This window comes from Aquarana catesbeiana, linkage group LG03 (assembly GCF_042186555.1).
Source record: "Aquarana catesbeiana isolate 2022-GZ linkage group LG03, ASM4218655v1, whole genome shotgun sequence".
In the NCBI taxonomy this organism is placed as follows: domain Eukaryota; kingdom Metazoa; phylum Chordata; class Amphibia; order Anura; family Ranidae; genus Aquarana; species Aquarana catesbeiana.
The window spans coordinates 735,824,451-735,842,212 of record NC_133326.1 but is presented as its reverse complement, the minus strand read 5'-3'; the positions used below and the strand labels follow the sequence as shown (position 1 = coordinate 735,842,212).

The 17,762-nt window shown below is 47.9% G+C and overlaps 1 long non-coding RNA gene across 2 annotated transcripts; it reads right to left on the bottom strand.

Moving 5' to 3' along the window:
• Positions 1 to 8,388: 8,388 nt before the first annotated feature.
• LOC141134954 (uncharacterized) lies at positions 8,389 to 13,153 on the bottom strand. Of its 2 annotated transcripts, XR_012243281.1 has the most exons (4): positions 13,050 to 13,153; positions 12,154 to 12,309; positions 8,889 to 8,964; positions 8,391 to 8,775 (listed from the first exon to the last, which is right to left on the bottom strand). It is a non-coding gene; the product is annotated as an uncharacterized lncRNA (long non-coding RNA). The 2 variants fall into 2 exon arrangements; XR_012243280.1 differs by having other exon boundaries at positions 8,389 to 8,775; positions 12,154 to 13,152.
• Between the last annotated feature and the right edge of the window lie 4,609 nt (positions 13,154 to 17,762).

The window sequence follows — 17,762 nt, the reverse complement described above, 5'->3', positions numbered from 1 at the left end:
GTGGAAGCATCTAGTGAAGGAGTTTCGAGGTGTCACACAGAGGAAAGTGAGAAACAGTCGCATACAAGTGAAGAGAAACACACTCCCTCCATATCTGATATGTTTGAAGAAATTTTACACGAATGCACCCCAATCCATAGCGGTGCCACAACAAGTGCAGCTACCCAACAGCTGGACATTTATTTAGCTGAACAGCCAATTGCCAGAAGTGACAATCCCCTTGAGTACTGGCGCATCAACAAAGAACATTTTCCTTTGCTTGCACAGATTGCACGCAGATATTTATCCGCCCCAAGCACCAGTACAGAGAGGGAGAGACTATTCAGTCTAGCATCTCATATTTTTCATGAGAAGAGGAACCGTCTCTCCTGTGAGAAAGCTGAACAGCTTTTGTTCTTAAAGCGAAATCTGCCACTTTTACTGAAATACATTTAAAAATCCGTAGCATAGACCAATTCATTTACCATGTTGAACATAGTAAATGAATTGGTATTGGACTGTGCTATTGGACAATTGGAACATACAACATAGTATGACTGACTACCTAGTATGTTCAAATTGTCTACTTGTGCCATTTGTTGGTTGTTCATTGTAGTTCTTCTACAGTTTTTTGCACTTTGATTTAAGAGAGAACTCCAGATTTTGAACTACTGTACCATAGTTTGTTGCTGTTAGGCTAAAGTTAAACTATGTCTGTCCCTAAGCTGTCAGCCTGCTGTATGTGTAAATGCAAAACTGTATGTTCTGTATCCATGGCTGTCTACATACTACAATACTATACCGCACTGTGTTCCGGGTATGGGCGGTGACTTCCATAAACACAGACTAGTCTACATTGCTTGCTGTGATTGGCTGAGCACTGCTGCTGTAGACTAGTCTGTGTTCCAGGATGTCTCCGCCCATACCTGGGGCCGGAACACAGTATGTATCTAACCCGCAGCTACATACATACACTTATCGCACATCCAGCCGCTGACACCTTAGGGAGAGAACTTGGGGGAAAAAACTACTAGTTCTCATTTAAGTTGAAAGAAAATAATAAAATAAAAATGTTATTATAGCATAGCAGATAGCACTGTACTGTTATATTTACAGAAACTGTGAAACAGAATAACGGCCTTCTGCCATATTTCTGTTATGGTTAGTTGAGAGAGTTGTTCTTTAAAGTACTTACTTATACATAGTTTGTTGAAGTTCTGTTGTTGGGCCAAATTATGTCATTGTCTCTCGGCTCTCTCCCTAAGCTGTCAGCCGGCTGCATGTGCAAAACTGTATGTTCTGTATCTGTGGCTGTCTACTCTACATACAGTACTATATACACTATACCGCACTGTGCTCTGGGTATGGACGGAGACTTCCATAAACACAGACTAGTCTACATTACTTGCTGTGATTGGCTGAGCACTGCTGCTGTAGACTAGTCTGTGTTCCAGGATGTCTACTGTATGACTAGTATGTAACCCGCAGCTACATACATACACTTATTGCACATCCAGCTGCTAAAACCTTAGGGAAAGAGAAATGAATTACTAGTTCTGATGTAAGTTGGAAATTAATAAAATATAAAAAAGTTAGTCTTTGGCATTTTTATATTATTATTATATTAATATTAAATAATTATTAGTATATTAATATTATATATTATTATTATTATTTTTTATGCCTGTTTTATTTGGTATGGTGGTGCAATGTGCACTGACTGCAGTCTTATTTTATTTTCTTCTGTGTCCACTGTCCAATTTTATGTGGGTTACTTTTTATTAAAGTACTTTTTGACATTACTGGATTGTAGTATTCTTTTATTCATAAAATTAATGATTAAGTTGAATATAAATAATACAACGAATACGAATGTAACACAATTTTGTATATCCAATAATTTTTTTCGGTAATAGATTAAAAAAAGCCTATTTCGGTTTCGGTGCTGTTTCAGTATAAGTTTTGGTTTTCGGGAACAAGGAAGATTTATTTTCGGTATCAGTTTCGTCCCCAAAAAACCCATTCGGTGCATCCCTAATAGGAACTGATGATGGACCTCCCAGCTCTGAGGGGGATGTATCCTTGTGGTCACTGCGTGATCTGCAAATTTGTAGATGGCTCAGATGTGTTCTCCGATTCTGACGGCAAAAATCATAAGCAGTTTATTAAGACAGGGGGACCAGAAGCACCGGATTTGAACTACTTGCCGCCCGCACTATAGCTGAAAGACGGCTACAGCATGAGCCTTAAATGCCAGGAGGGCATCCATGGATGTCCTCCCAAGCAAGCACTGTCTGCGTGTTCTTGCGGGTCGTGCGCGGCGTGCTCTGTGATCACCGAGTCTATGAGACTTGGTTGATCACAGATCCGAGTAAGGGTCGATCCTGGCCCCGTACCACATGATCAGCTGTTAACCAATCACGGCTGATCATGTGATGTAAATAGAAGCTCGGTAATCAGTAAAAAGCCGATCACCAGCTTCTGTCAGAGGGACACACAGAGAAACACACGGCTGCATTTTCTGTGCCCACCAGTGTCAGCTGCCAGTGCCCACTGTGCCACCTACCACCTATCAGTACCCACCAGTGCCACCAATCAATGCCCATTAGTGTCAGATAATCAGTGCCACAGATCAGTTCTGCCTATCAATGCCATCTACCAGTGCCCATCAGTGCTGCCTATCAGTACCCATTAGTGCCACCTAGGAGTGCCCATCAGTGCCGCCTATGAGTGCCCATCAGTGCCGCCTATCAGTACCCATCAGTGCCGCCTATGAGTGCCCATCAGTGCCGCCTATTAGTGCCGCCTATCAGTGCCCATTAGTGCCACCTATCAGTGCCCATCAGTGCCGCCTAGGAGTGCCCATCAGTGCCGCCTCATCAGTGCCGCTTATCAGTGCCCATCAGTGCCGCCTCATCAGTGCCGCTTATCAGTGCCCATCAGTGCCGCATATCAGTGCCCATCACTGCAGCCTCATCAGCGCACTTCAGTGAAGGAGAAAAATTACCTGTTTTCAAAATTGTATAACAAACTGTGAAACTGTTTTTTTTTTTTTCCAAATTTTCGGTCTATTTTTGTTTTATTTAGCAAAAAATAAAAACCCAGCAGCAATTAAATACCACCAAAAGAAAGCTCTATTTGTGTGAAAAAATTATATAAATGTCCTATGTGTACAGTGTATGATGACCGCGTCATTGTCATTCAAAGTGTGACAGTGCTGAAAGCTGAACATTGGTCTGGGCAGGAAGGGGGGAAAGTGCTCGGTAAGCAAGTGGTTAATAAATATTATCAGCCAATCACTATTTCACGGATAACAGATTGGATGTACAATAAGGAAGGGAAGAGTTGGGTAGATATTGAGACGTCACAAAGTAAAGTAGATTTAGGGAAGATGGTGCGGATAACACAGCAATATGGAGAATTATCCGGCAGCACAAATCCATTGAGTAGGAAGACGTTATAGATATGGGATGGACTGAGTAGACGATACCACTGGGAATATAACGCACCTTTCATTTCTTTATTAGACAATAATTATTTTAAGGTAGGGGAGAGAATTATGTATATTTCACCAGATGGGCAAAAAAAGAGAAAATATTACTGCAGGATGTGATGAAAGGGAATAGAATATGCACATTCACTGAAATCACACAATAATGAGGAAATATACAATTAGATAAATGGAAGTACACACAATAACAACACTTTACACAATCACTTTCACAACCACTGCAGGGAAAAGTGAACATGAGGCTAATAGAGAAGCTGTTTAGTTCCTCCTTGTGCTTAAAGAGGAGTTCCACCAAGGGGGGCCATTCAAAAAAAAAAATTAAAAGACAGCAGCTACAAATACTGCATCTGCTGACTTTTAATTGGACACTTACCTGTCCCTGGGTCCAACGATGCGGGGGATCGAAGCCCCGCTCGTCTCCCCCTCTGTTCAGCGGTGCCAGCATTGCAACTGTGGGCGCCGGGCTGTGGCTTCACAGCCTGGCACCCACTGCACGTGCGTGAGCGGCGCCGCGCCGTGATTGGCCGCTCAGTCACCTGGGACCTGTAATGGGTCCCAGATGATTGACAGGAGGGAGGGAGCAGAGCGGAGCCCTTCCTGTGCTGAGGGGGAAGTGATGTCACCAGCCCAGGCACTGGAAGAGGCAGACTACGAGTTGATGGGGACAAGGGTCTCTTACCGACAACCCTGGGCTGTGGTTGTGGGGGCCTGCTGGGGGGGCTTATCAGAATCTGAAAGCCCTCTTTAATAACGAGGCCCCCCATGTGAATGAATATTGGATATATAGTACCCCTACCCATTCACCAAATGTGTCAAAAAGTAATAAAAACACAGTTTTTGACAAATCTTTTATTAAAAAATAAAAAACAGTGTCCCCCGATGTAGATCCATTGTCAATCACGCCGCCCGCCTACCCGAAAAAGAACAAAACAAAAAAGACGCTCTCGCCATCATGGAAGCCATCTGCCTACTGAAGGCTCCTCCGTCTGACATTTCTTATATAGCTGAGGGGCATTTTTGGGCCTTGTAGGGTCCTGGAGACCCCGGATCCCAAACATGTCACAGATTGCCCAGTCTTTATATGTAAGAACATCTAGAAAAGTTACACATTTTAAGCTCACAGATGAACAGAAACGAGCTGTAGAGACATTAAAAACAGCAATTCTGACAAGTCCATGTTTAGCTTCCCTGACTATAAGAAAGATTATTATGTGTTCTGTCATGAGGCGACCAATCAGACATTAGGAGTGCCGGTGTTTTGTCAGATTAGGTGACCCGTCAGAATGTGTAATGGAAGTGACTTTCCATCGCCGCCATCTTGCTACACCCCACACTCCTCCATAGTAAGGATACACTGAGAAGGGGGAAAGCGGACATCTTGTTACACCCACCGGAGTCCTTCATTTTACACTTATTTTTAACAGTTAAACAGTAAAGTGAGTTTATATAGTGAAATACAGGACTCAGTCTGACTGGTAAGATGTTGAATTATAAAAGCAGTGGCAAGACCGCAGATCTCACAGGTTTTCTAATCTGACAGAAGTTCGCTGCTTTAAAAATTCTACATCTAAACATTCATATGGCGTCCTAAGTTCTGTATTTCACTATATAAACTCACTTTACTGTTAAACATAAAAATAAAATGCAAAACTCCGGCGGGTGTAACAAGATGTCCGCTTCCCCCTTCTCAGTGTATCCTTACTATATGGACGAGTGTGGGGTGTAGCAAGATAGTGTCAACGGAACATCACTTCTGTTACACATTCTGATGGGTCGCCTAATCTGATGAAACACCGGCACAGAGACATGGGGATAAATAGAAGCCAGTGAGGTATTATTCTCAGCCATTAGATCCTGTTATCTGTACAGCGCCCCCTTGTGATAAGGCCACGGCTGCTCCATCGGTAATGGTGGAGAAAAGTGCAGAGATTGTGCTGGGAATACCTTGATTTTCATGGCCCCTCATGCAGGGGAACAGGTGACTAATCATATCAATATCAAGCTCCTATCTGCTGCTAGATTGACCAATCCGCTGCTAGATTACACCAAGTAACATTGTAATCAGAAGGTGTAATGTGCTGAATAGACATGTGCACAACAGAAACATTAATTTAGTTTTGTTTCTGTTCGTTTCCATTGATTCGTAACGATTCGTAATTTCATAAGACGTGGGTTTTCGGATTTGGACTTGTTCGTATTTTCGTAAGCGTTATTTTTTTGTTGATTCGTATTTCCGTTAGTTTGATATTCGTTGATTCGAAAATCGTATTTTCGTTATATTTCATTCGTATTCGAGCACGTTCGTATTTTCGTAAGAGCTATATTTTCGTTGATTTGAAATAATTCGTATTTCCGTGAGTCTAATTTCTGTTGATTTGAAAATCGCACTTTCTTAAATTTAATTACATTCGTACTTTCGTTAGAATACATTTTCCGTTTATTCGAAACACTACTCGTCGTAATTTTGTAATTCGTACTTTTGTGTTATTGGCTGACTCATTTATTTGTACTTTGGTAACATTATTTTCATAGATTCGTAATCGAAGCATAGTTCGTAATTTTATGTAATGTGTCAGAATGGCGCTACGCTAGCTACTAACGTGTTTAATGGATTCCTACTTTCGTAAGTACATTGCGGTTATTCATAATTATTCGAAATCTCATAATTTACTTTTGTTTTCGACACGCGGCTATAGCCTCCGCCCCGGACGCCATTTTGAGAGGGTGTACAGTGGTGTGGCAAGGGAGGAGCAGAGAGCAGAGCAGAGTGGGATTGTTAGATTTGTGGTTGTTTTTGTGTGGTGGTTTGGTATTTTTTTTGCAATTAGAATGTCTGGGAGTAAGAATGGATGTGTGAGTCTTGTGAGTGAGAATGTCGGTGTTAGTCAGTGTGTTGATGTGAGAGTTGTTGGTGTGACTGGGAGTGGAGGGGAGGAGTGGAGTGGAGGGGAGATGTGGAGTGGAGCAGAGGAGTGGAGGGGGGGAGAGGCAGGGTTCAGAGGGGAGGCGTGGAGGGGAGGGGAGGCAGGGATCAGAGGGGAGGCAGGGATCAGAGGGGAGGCAGGGATCAGAGGGGAGGCAGGGATCAGAGGGAAGCGTGGAGGTGAGGAGAGGTGTGGAGGCGAGGAGAGGCATGGAGGGGAGAGGAGGCATGGAGGGAAGAGGAGGCATGGAGGGGAGGAGAGGCATGGAGGTGAGGAGAGGCATGGAGGTGAGGAGAGGCGTGGAGGTGAGGAGCGGCGTGGAGGCGAGGAGAGGCATGGAGGGAAGAGGAGGCATGGAGGGAAGAGGAGGCATGGAGGGGAGGAGAGGCGTGGAGGTGAGGAGAGGCATGGAGGGAAGAGGGGGAAGCATGGAGGGGAGGAGAGGCGTGGAGGGGAGGAGAAGCGTGGAGGGCAGAGGAGGCATGGAGGGGAGGCATGAAGTGGAAGAGAGGCGTGGAGGGGAGAGGAGGCATGGAGGGAAGAGCAGGAGGCGTGGAGGGGAGGAGAGGCGTGAAGGGGAGCAGAGGCATGGAGGGGAGGAGAGGCATGGAGGGGAGAGGAATGGGGGTGAACGGAGGTGCAGAGTGTAGCCGAGGCATGGAAGGGAGCGTGGAGGTGTAGTGGAGCGGGAGCATGGCCAAGAAAGGAGACATGTGTCCCCTCCCATGTCAGAGAGTGCGGACTCAGATGTGGAGGGGAGGCAGGGATCGGAGGGGAGGCGTGGAGTTGAGGGGAGGCATGGAGGGGAGGAGAGGCATGGAGGGGAGGCAGAGAGCGGAGGAGGCATGGAGTGGAGGAGAGGCGTGAAGGGGAGAGGAGGCATGGAGGGGAGGAGAGGCGTGGAGGCGAGGAGAGGCATGGAGGCGAGGAGAGGCATGGAGGGGAGAGGAGGCATGGAGGGGAGAGGAGGCATGGAGGGGAGAGGAGGCGTGGAGGGGAGGAGAGGTGTGGAGGGAAGAGAGGGAGGCATGGAGGGGAGGAGAGGCGTGGAGGCGAGGAGAGGCATGGAGGCGAGGAGAGGCATGGAGGGGAGAGGAGGCATGGAGGGGAGAGGAGGCGTGGAGGGGAGGAGAGGTGTGGAGGGAAGAGAGGGAGGCATGGAGGGGAGGAGAGGCATGGAGGGGAGGAGAGGGGTGGAGGGGAGGAGAGGCATGGAGTGGAGGAGAGGCGTGCAGTGGAGGAGAGGCATGGAGGGAAGAGGAGGCATGGAGGGGAGGAGAGGCGTGGAGGGGAGGAGAGGCAGGGATCAGAGGGGAGGCATGGAGGGGAGGCAGGGATCAGAGGGGAGGCGTGGAGGAGAGGCGTGGAGGGGAGGAGAGGCGTAGGGTGGAGGAGAGGCGTGGAGGGGAGGAGAGGCATGGAGGGGAGAGGAGGCGTGGAGGGAAGAGCAGGAGGCATGGAGGGGAGGAGAGGCGTGAAGGGGAGCAGAGGCATGGAGGGGAGGAGAGGCATGGAGGGGAGGAGAGGCATGGAGGGGAGGAGAGGCATGGAGGGGAGAGGAGGCATGGAGGGGAGAGGAGTGGGGGTAAACGGAGGCGCAGAGTGAAGCCGAGGCATGGAAGGGAGCGTGGAGGTGTAGTGGAGCGGGAGCATGGCCAAGAAAGGAGACATGTGTCCCCTCCCATGTCAGAGAGTGCAGACTCAGATGTGCAGCAGAGGCAGCGAACCAAGAGACAGATCAAGGGGACCCGTATATACCAAAGAGGAGAATGCTGGATTGGTTGCTGCAGTTTTAACAGAAAAATCGACACTCTTCTGCCAATCTGTGCCAACATCTGAGAAGGCAGCAGCCTGGGGACGAGTCCGGGACTCCGTGAATGCGATCTCCAAGTTTCGCAGGCCCACCACTGGCGTCAGACACAGGTAATTATTATTCTAATATTCTTTCACTCTTAGAACACACAGTATGTAAAAAATACACAGTGCGGTAGTCAATAAAATAACAGTTCAGCTTAACAAAAATCTTTATTTGGCACAGCCACATGCAGAACAGTTAAATACATGGAAATATTATAACGTGTATGTATATATACATATATAACCATCACTATGTGAAATGAAAGTTTTTTTTTAGAAAAATAAATCTCTTTGTTTTTTAATTTATGTAATTAATAATGTTTATTTTCATTTGCAGGTTCTATGATTGTCGGTCAACGGTTAACAAAAAGATGGAGAAGCTTCTACTAGGAGAAAACTTTGGAGGAAAGCCTGTTAAGTTCTGAGAATGGGAGGCAGAGCTAAGAGATGGCCTTCTGGCAGAGGATGTCCCTGGATTCAGCAGCAGGGGTCCACATCAGAGAGCTGGTGGTGAGTAAAATGAAATATATCATTATATATTGCAGTTATATGGTTGTTTCAAGCTAACTCTTATTTTTTATGACTATGCATGTATGACTTTTTTTTTTTTTACATACATGTTTTCCATATCAAGCAACTTCATCTGTAGAGTGATCAGCTCCAAGTACATCCTATCAACATTCTGGTGAGTACCTAACACAAAGACAAAGGATATACAGGTATAATGAACTTCTATTTAACATTTAAAACAGGCATCATTAAATGGCGGACTGTGGGCCGGATGTGGACCAAGTCACTGTGCCATCCGGACCGTTATAGTCCAGCCATTTAGGTGCTGGTTCTGTCTCCCTGTCTCCTCAACTGTCACTATCACAGCCAAGAGCAGGAGGCAGAAACGTCTGTACACAGAGCCAAAGACACGGCAGCACTAAATAGTGGGCGGATATGAAGCAGCTGAAGAGAACTTTTATAGTTAACCAGCAGGTGATCGGTTGGTATGCGGCCCTAACAACCAATCACCTGCTCTCGCCCAATATTCAGTGGTTCTGTGTCTCTGGTTCTGTGTGCCCAAGCAAGGTAGGAAGGGGCAGAGCTGTGGAGGCTATATTGTGACGGGGGCAGAGCTGCAGAGGGCTGTATTGTGATGGGGCAGAGCTGTGGAGGCTGTATTGTGACGGGGGCAGAGCTGTGGAGGCTGTATTGTGATGGGGGCAGAGCTGTGGAGGCTGTATTGTGATGGGGGCAAAGCTGTGGAGGCTGTATTGTGACGGGGGCAGAGCTGCGGAGGGCTGTATTGTGACGGGGCAGAGCTGCGGCGGCTGTATTGTGATGGGGACGAGTTGCGTAGGGCTGCATTGTGACAGGGGCAGAGCTGCGGAGGGCTGCATTGTGACGGGGCAGAGCTGTGGAGGCTCTATTGTGACTGGGGCAGAGCTGTGGAGGCTGTATTGTGATGGGGGCAGAGCTGTGGAGGCTGTATTGTGACGGGGGCAGAGCTGCGGAGGGCTGCATTGTGACGGGGCAGAGCTGTGGAGGCTGTATTGTGACTGGGGCAGAGCTGTGGAGGCTGTATTGTGATGGGGGCAGAGCTGTGGAGGCTGTATTGTAATGGGGAGAGCTGTGGAGGCTGTATTGTGACAGGGGAAGAGCTGTGGAGGCTGTATTGTGATGGGGCAGAGCTGTGGAGGCTGTATTGTGACTGGGGCAGAGCTGTGGAGGCTGTATTGTGATGGGGCAGAGCTGTGGAGGCTGTATTGTGACTGGGGCAGAGCTGTGGAGGCTTTATTGTGATGGGGCAGAGCTGTGGAGGCTGTATTGTGACTGGGGCAGAGCTGTGGAGGCTGTATTGTGATGGGGGCAGAGCTGTGGAGGCTGTATTGTGATGGGGAGAGCTGTGGAGGCTGTATTGTGACAGGGGAAGAGCTGTGGAGGCTGTATTGTGATGGGGCAGAGCTGCGGAGGCTGTATTGTGACAGGGGAAGGGCTGTGGAGGCTTTATTGTGATGGGGCAGAGCTGTAGAGGCTGTATTGTGACGGGGCAGAGCTGTGGAGGCTGTATTGTGACGGGGGCAGAGCTGCGGAGGCTGTATTGTGATGGGGCAGAGCTGCGGAGGCTGTATTGTGACAGGGCAGAGCTGTGGAGGCTGTATTGTGATGGGGCAGAGCTGTGGAGGCTGTATTGTGACAGGGGCAGAGCTGTGGAGGCTGTATTGTGACGGAGGCAGAGTTGCGGGGGGCTGTATTGTGATGGGGCAGAGCTGCGGATGGCTGTGTATGTGAAGGAGGATCGAGTTGCAAGGGGTGAAGATGTGAAGGGGGGACAGAGAACACAGCTGTGCTCAGGTGCTGTGAATGTGGGGGAAAAGATACCATTGTGAAGGGGGTTTAGATCAGAACACGACTGTGAAGGGGAAACTGTGATGTAAAGGGGGACTGAAGAAACTGATGTAAGAATGGGATTGTGAAATAAAAGAGGGGGTATAGTAGTATGCACCCCTCAAAAATTCCACTTTCCTGCTCGCATTTTGCGAGTAGATTTTGAGGGCTGGCAAGGAAGGGCTGAGAGCAGGGGGGTGAGCACCGCCGACAGCCTGGGTTGAATGGGAGTCCTTCTCCCAGCGATCGCAGGGGGGAAGAGAGCTGCCCGGGTTACCAGAGCTCAGGGAACACAGCGATAACAGCTTTCATTTCACATTGCCGTGTTACCTGCCGCTAACTGCCACATACATCCCCTCCTCCTGGACTTTGATAGACAGATCACCCGTCCAATCCCAGGACGGGTGATCTGCCAATTAACGTTCCCCGGCCAGGGGGCGGGGCTGTATGTGATTGAGCAGCGGGAACACAGCAATTGAAATGAAAGCTGTTATTGCTGTGTTCCCTGCACTCTGATCATCTGGGCGGCTCTCCTGTTCCTCTCCTCCCCTGCACAGGTAGGCTGCATGGTGGGCACAGGCTGCATTGGTGGGCACAGGGTGCATTGGTGGACACATGCTGAATTGGTGGGCACAGGCTGCATTGGTGGGCACAGGGTGCATTGGTGGGTACAGGGTGCATTGGTGGGCACAGGGTGCATTGGTGGGTACAGGGTGCATCGGTGGACACAGGCTGCATTGGTGGGCACAGGCTGCATTGGTGGGCACAGGCTGCATTGGTGGACAGAGGCTGCATTGGTGGGCACAGGGTGCATTGGTGAGCACAGGCTGCATTGGTGGACAGAGGGTGCATTGGTGGGCACAGGGTGCATTGGTGGGCACAGGCTGCATTGGTGGACAGAGGCTGCATTGGTGGGCACAGGCTGCATTGGTGGGCACAGGGTGCATTGGTGGACACAGGCTGCATTGGTGGGTACAGGCTGCATTGGTGGGCACAGGGTGCATTGGTGGGCACAGGCTACATTAGTGGACAGAGGCTGCATTGGTGGGCACGGATAAAGTTGTTGTTAATATTTATTTTTATAATTTAATTCTGCATAAAACATTTAAGTGTCATTTCATGAGATTATTTATGAGGGCGTGTTTAGGGGTGGGGCAAGGTCAGGGTTGGGCGGGGCAACTGTTGGCGAGTAACCCTTGAGGCCTGGCTAGTAGCTCAGGACTTGAAATTTTGAGCCCTGATAGTATGTATATGGGGGCTGTAGTAAATTATATGTGAAAGTCTATTCACAAAAATCTTTTGGTAATTAAAAATGTGCCCAGAAATGTAGCATCTGTTTTAACACATCAGCAACTTCAGATTCGATTTTACATTTCCAGTGCAAATCAATTCACCTCAGTGCACTTCTTTGTGAATATCCGCTTTAATAATCAAACTGTTGTTGTTGTACAACATATACCAGGCAAAAATAATAAATAAAGCTGTAGACTTTTTCTTGAACATTACCTTGACTCTTGCCTTTTCTTCCATCTTTAGCAGAAATCTGTATTCCGGACCCTCCAGCGCCATCTTCTGGTAGGACCATCGCTCCTCAGGGTAAGTACATAAGATGGCAAGAAACAGGACACACCACCAACACCATCATCATCATCATTCATCTATCTGCACATTATTTACACACAGGCATTATCATGTCATACACAGAAAAGATCCATTTCATATTCATACAAACATGACACCTCATACCTTCAGAACACGACTGTGAAGGGGAAATTGTGATGTGAAGGGGAATTGTGATATGAATGGGGACTCAGGAAACTGATGTAAGCATTGGATTGGGAAATAAAAGAGAGCGGCTGTTATGTGATTCATTTATAGCACAAAGATGTGATTCAGAACTCCGCCGCAATCAAACATTTCTTCTGAAGTTTTATTTTGTTTTAATGAATTTGAATTCAGTACCCCTGATTTAAAGTGCTTGTATACCTCTTTAGCACTTTTTTACCTACAGGTAAGCCTACAATAAGGCCTATAATAAGACTTACCTGTAGGTAAAATGAATATCTCCTAATCCTGTATGGTTTAGGAGAGATTCGCCCCGCATGCAGCCGCTGATGTCGGTGGCCATGTACTCTGAAGTCAGAGAAAATCACAGCTCCTCGCTGGAAATGAGCTCCTCAGCGCTGACCATGATGCCGACGCTTCCTTAGAAGGTAAATATTTCTTTGCTTTACAGGTTTTTATTTTTTTGTGGGTATAAAACCGCTTCAAAGGTTTACTGCAATAGTATACCAACAGTACCAAATCCCAGTCCCCTGGTAAAACGAAAAAACCTTTATGAGCAATTTGCCCTTTTACCTGCGACTTGCTGGGACCCTTTATAATTTTATCCTGAACATTACCTTCACTCTTTCTTCCGTCTTCAACAGAAAGCCTGAGCCGTATCCCTCCAGCATCATCTTCTGGTAGAAAACAGCGACCCAATACTCCTCAGGGGAAGTACACAAGCTGCCAATATAAAGAAACAGGACACCCCATAATCATCTACACATTACACACAGGCATTCTCTTAGAAAACACATCAAAATATTACCATCCATTTTCTAATTCATACACCTCATGTCTCAATCACTTCTCCACAAAATCATCCAAAGAAGTTGTATCTTTTATTATATGAAACAAAGAGAAGCGAAAATATACATTTTGATAAATACCGTATTTATCGGCGTATAACACGCACACTCGCTCAGGCGTATAATACGCACTCCAATTTTAAGAGGGAGGTTTAAGGAAAAAATGTTTTCACAGCCCCCTTTGCAGTACACAGTCCCCCTCCCCCTGCACAGTACACAGCCCCCCATCTATTACACAGCCCCCCTCCCCAGTACACAGCCCCCCATCCATTATACAGCCTCCCTATCCAGTACACAGCCCCCCAATCCAGTATACAGCCCCCTATCCAGTACACAGGCCCCCATCTATTATACAGCCCCCCTCCCCAGTACACAGCCCCCCCATCCAGTATACAGCCCCCCTATCCAGTACACAGCCCCCCCCATCCAGTATACAGTCCCCCTATCCAGTACACAGCCCCCCATCCATTATACATCCCCCCATCCAGTACACAGCCCCCCATCCATTATACAAACCCCCATCCAGTATACAGCCCCCCATCCATTATACAGCCCCCCATCCATTATAAATCCCCCATCCAGTACACAGCCCCCCATCCATTATACATCCCCCCTTCCAGTACACAGCCCCCATCCATTATACATCCCCCCTTCCAGTACACAGCCCCGTATCCATTATACATTACCCCATCCAGTACACAGCCCCCCATCCAGTACACAGCCCCTCCATCCATTATACATCCCCCCATCCAGTACACAGCCCCTCCATCCATTATACATCCCCCATCCAGTACACAGCCCCCCCATCCATTATACATCCCCCCTTCCAGTACACAGCCCCTCCATCCATTATACATCCCCCATCCAGTACACAGCCCCTCCATCCATTATACATCCCCCATCCAGTACACAGCCCCCCCATCCATTATACATCCCCCATCCAGTACACAGCCCCCCCCCCATCCATTATACATCCCCCCCTTCCAGTACACAGCCCCCATCCATTATACATCCCCCCATCCATTATACAGCCCCCATCCATTATACATCCCCCATTCAGTACACAGCCCCCACATCCATTATACATCCCCCATCCATTATACAGCCCCCCATCCAGTACACAACCCCCCATCCATTATACATCCCCCATCCAGTACACAGCCCCCCATCCATTATACATCTCCCAATCCAGTACACAGCCCCCCATCCATTATACATCTCCCAATCCAGTACACAGCCCCCCATCCATTATACATCTCCCAATCCAGTACACAGCCCCCCATCCATTATACATCTCCCAATCCAGTACACAGCCCCCCATCCATTATACATCTCCCATCCAGTACACAGCCCCCCATCCATTATACATCTCCCATCCAGTACACAGCCCCCCATCCTTTATACAGCCCCCCATCCATTATACATGCCCCCCTCCCCTGTATACATCCCCCCATCCATTATACATCCCCACATCCATTACACCGCCCCCCATCCATTATACAGCCCCCCTCCCCTGTATACAGCCCCCCATCCATTATACATCCCCCCATCCATTACACAGCCCCCCTGCACTCCCAGGAGACCCCCATAGTCTCTACAGTTAATAAAAAAAATTACTGTCAGCTCCTTCCACACGGCTCCTCCTGTGTCACTCCTATTGCAAAATGAAGCTTCATATACCTCAATAGCTCACATGACTGCTCTCCTCTGATGTTACATAGCTGGTCATGTGACCGCTCTCCTCCTCCAATCAAAGCTACAGTCGGAGAAGGAGGAGGAGAGCAGCCAGAAAAAACAGTACACAGCCCCCCCCCCATCCAGTATACAGCCCCCCTATCCAGTACACAGCCCCCCATCCATTATACATCCCCCCATCCAGTACACAGCCCCCCATCTATTATACAAACCCCCATCCAGTATACAGCCCCCCATCCATTATACAGCCCCCCATCCATTATAAATCCCCCATCCAGTACACAGCCCCCCATCCATTATACATCCCCCCTTCCAGTACACAGCCCCCATCCATTATACATCCCCCCTTCCAGTACACAGCCCCGTATCCATTATACATTACCCCATCCAGTACACAGCCCCCCATCCAGTACACAGCCCCTCCATCCATTATACATCCCCCCCATCCAGTACACAGCCCCCCCATCCATTATACATCCCCCTTCCAGTACACAGCCCCTCCATCCATTATACATCCCCCATCCAGTACACAGCCCCTCCATCCATTATACATCCCCCATCCAGTACACAGCCCCCCCATCCATTATACATCCCCCATCCAGTACACAGCCCCCCCCATCCATTATACATCCCCCCCTTCCAGTACACAGCCCCCATCCATTATACATCCCCCCATCCATTATACATCCCCCCATCCAGTATACAGCCCCCATCCATTATACATCCCCCATTCAGTACACAGCCCCCACATCCATTATACATCCCCCATCCATTATACAGCCCCCCATCCAGTACACAACCCCCCATCCATTATACATCCCCCATCCAGTACACAGCCCCCCATCCATTATACATCTCCCAATCCAGTACACAGCCCCCCATCCATTATACATCTCCCAATCCAGTACACAGCCCCCCATCCATTATACATCTCCCAATCCAGTACACAGCCCCCCATCCATTATACATCTCCCATCCAGTACACAGCCCCCCATCCATTATACATCTCCCATCCAGTACACAGCCCCCCATCCTTTATACAGCCCCCCATCCATTATACATGCCCCCCTCCCCTGTATACATCCCCCCATCCATTATACATCCCCACATCCATTACACCACCCCCCATCCATTATACAGCCCCCCTCCCCTGTATACAGCCCCCCATCCATTATACATCCCCCCATCCATTACACAGCCCCCCTGCACTCCCAGGAGACCCCCATAGTCTCTACAGTTAATAAAAAAAATCACTGTCAGCTCCTTCCACACGGCTCCTCCTGTGTCACTCCTATTGCAAAATGAAGCTTCCATATACCTCAATAGCTCACATGACTGCTCTCCTCTGATGTTACATAGCTGGTCATGTGACCGCTCTCCTCCTCCAATCAAAGCTACAGTCGGAGAAGGAGGAGGAGAGCAGCCAGAAAAAACAGAGCTATTGAGATATTTACAAGCTTGGTTTTACAATGACACTGACACAGGAGGAGCGGTGTACAAGGGGCTGGCAAGTGATTTTTTTCTCAACTTCAAACTATGCAGGGAGCGCTGTCCCAGGGCCAGGAGAGGCGGGACGGCCGGCCTGACATGCCCCCAATGGGTGGCTCCTGGGGTGGACTGTGACTGCCTGTTTACACTTTGTTTTTAGGGGGAAAAAGTGTGTGTTATACGCCGATAAATACGCTATATAATAAAGAAAAAAAGCAAACACAATTTTTGTTTAATGCTTTATCTGCCTCTGCTATTTTATATTGTATTTACTTCTATATAGGTTATTTGATTATAACTGTGAAAAATCAAATATAAATGTGTTTTGACTCTTTTTTGTTTAAAGTCAAGAGAAAACAAACTATGGCTATATAGGATATAAATGAAATTTAAACTAATGGGTAGATTTAGCTAAATAAGTTGTAACCGTATTTAACTAGATAAACCTTTTTGGTATTCTCTCTTAATCATTAATACAACTTATCCCCCTCCCCCAACTCGATCTTTCATACGCTCCATAATTCATTATTACTACTACTTTCAAGTCTAATCTCAATCCATTACTTTGAATGCTATCATCAACGTTGCCTATCTCATCTATTTCAGATCAGCAAGACCAGCCTGAGGGGAGAGCGCAGTGCAGCCCTCACTCGCCTGTCCTTATTTCAGAGGGCCTGAAGATTGAGCCAGAGATGACGCCTATGATTCCCCAGACTCCTGTCTTCTCCCCATGGCCAGAGGAGGAGGAGGAGGACAGGGGCCAAGGTTCCCACATGCTGCCACCTCCTGCCCTGATGCCACCTCCTGCTGTACCGCCTGGCCCAACTGTGCAGGAACTCATTCTGAGGGTGTGACAGCAGAACAATACAAAGGGATATCTGGAGGCTTACTTGGACCATCCATCAGTTGAGCAGACAGCAAACTGACACTTTAGAAATAATATTGGCCCGGGTAAGCCAACAGCACAACCAGGCAATGGAGCAATTTAGGATTTCTTTGCTTGAAGCTATTTCCAGACACATTGCTCCATTGGCTGTGAGCTCCTCTGAAAATCTAAGCAGCAGAGAACAGTCTCCTTCTGAAAGCTGAAGGCTACACCTTCCTCTGCCCCAGGACCCATGCCAGCTCAGCTCACATTTTTAGGCCGCATGCAGACTGTTTGTTTTTACAGTTGCTGGTTTTGGCTTCCAAAGTTTTTTTCTGCAGCCAATTAACTCCCCAGCATGTTATCCTATGTGTCCATGGCTGTTATCAGCAGATTTTGGCAGGGGCGTTTTTGTGCTGTAAAGCTATTCAGCG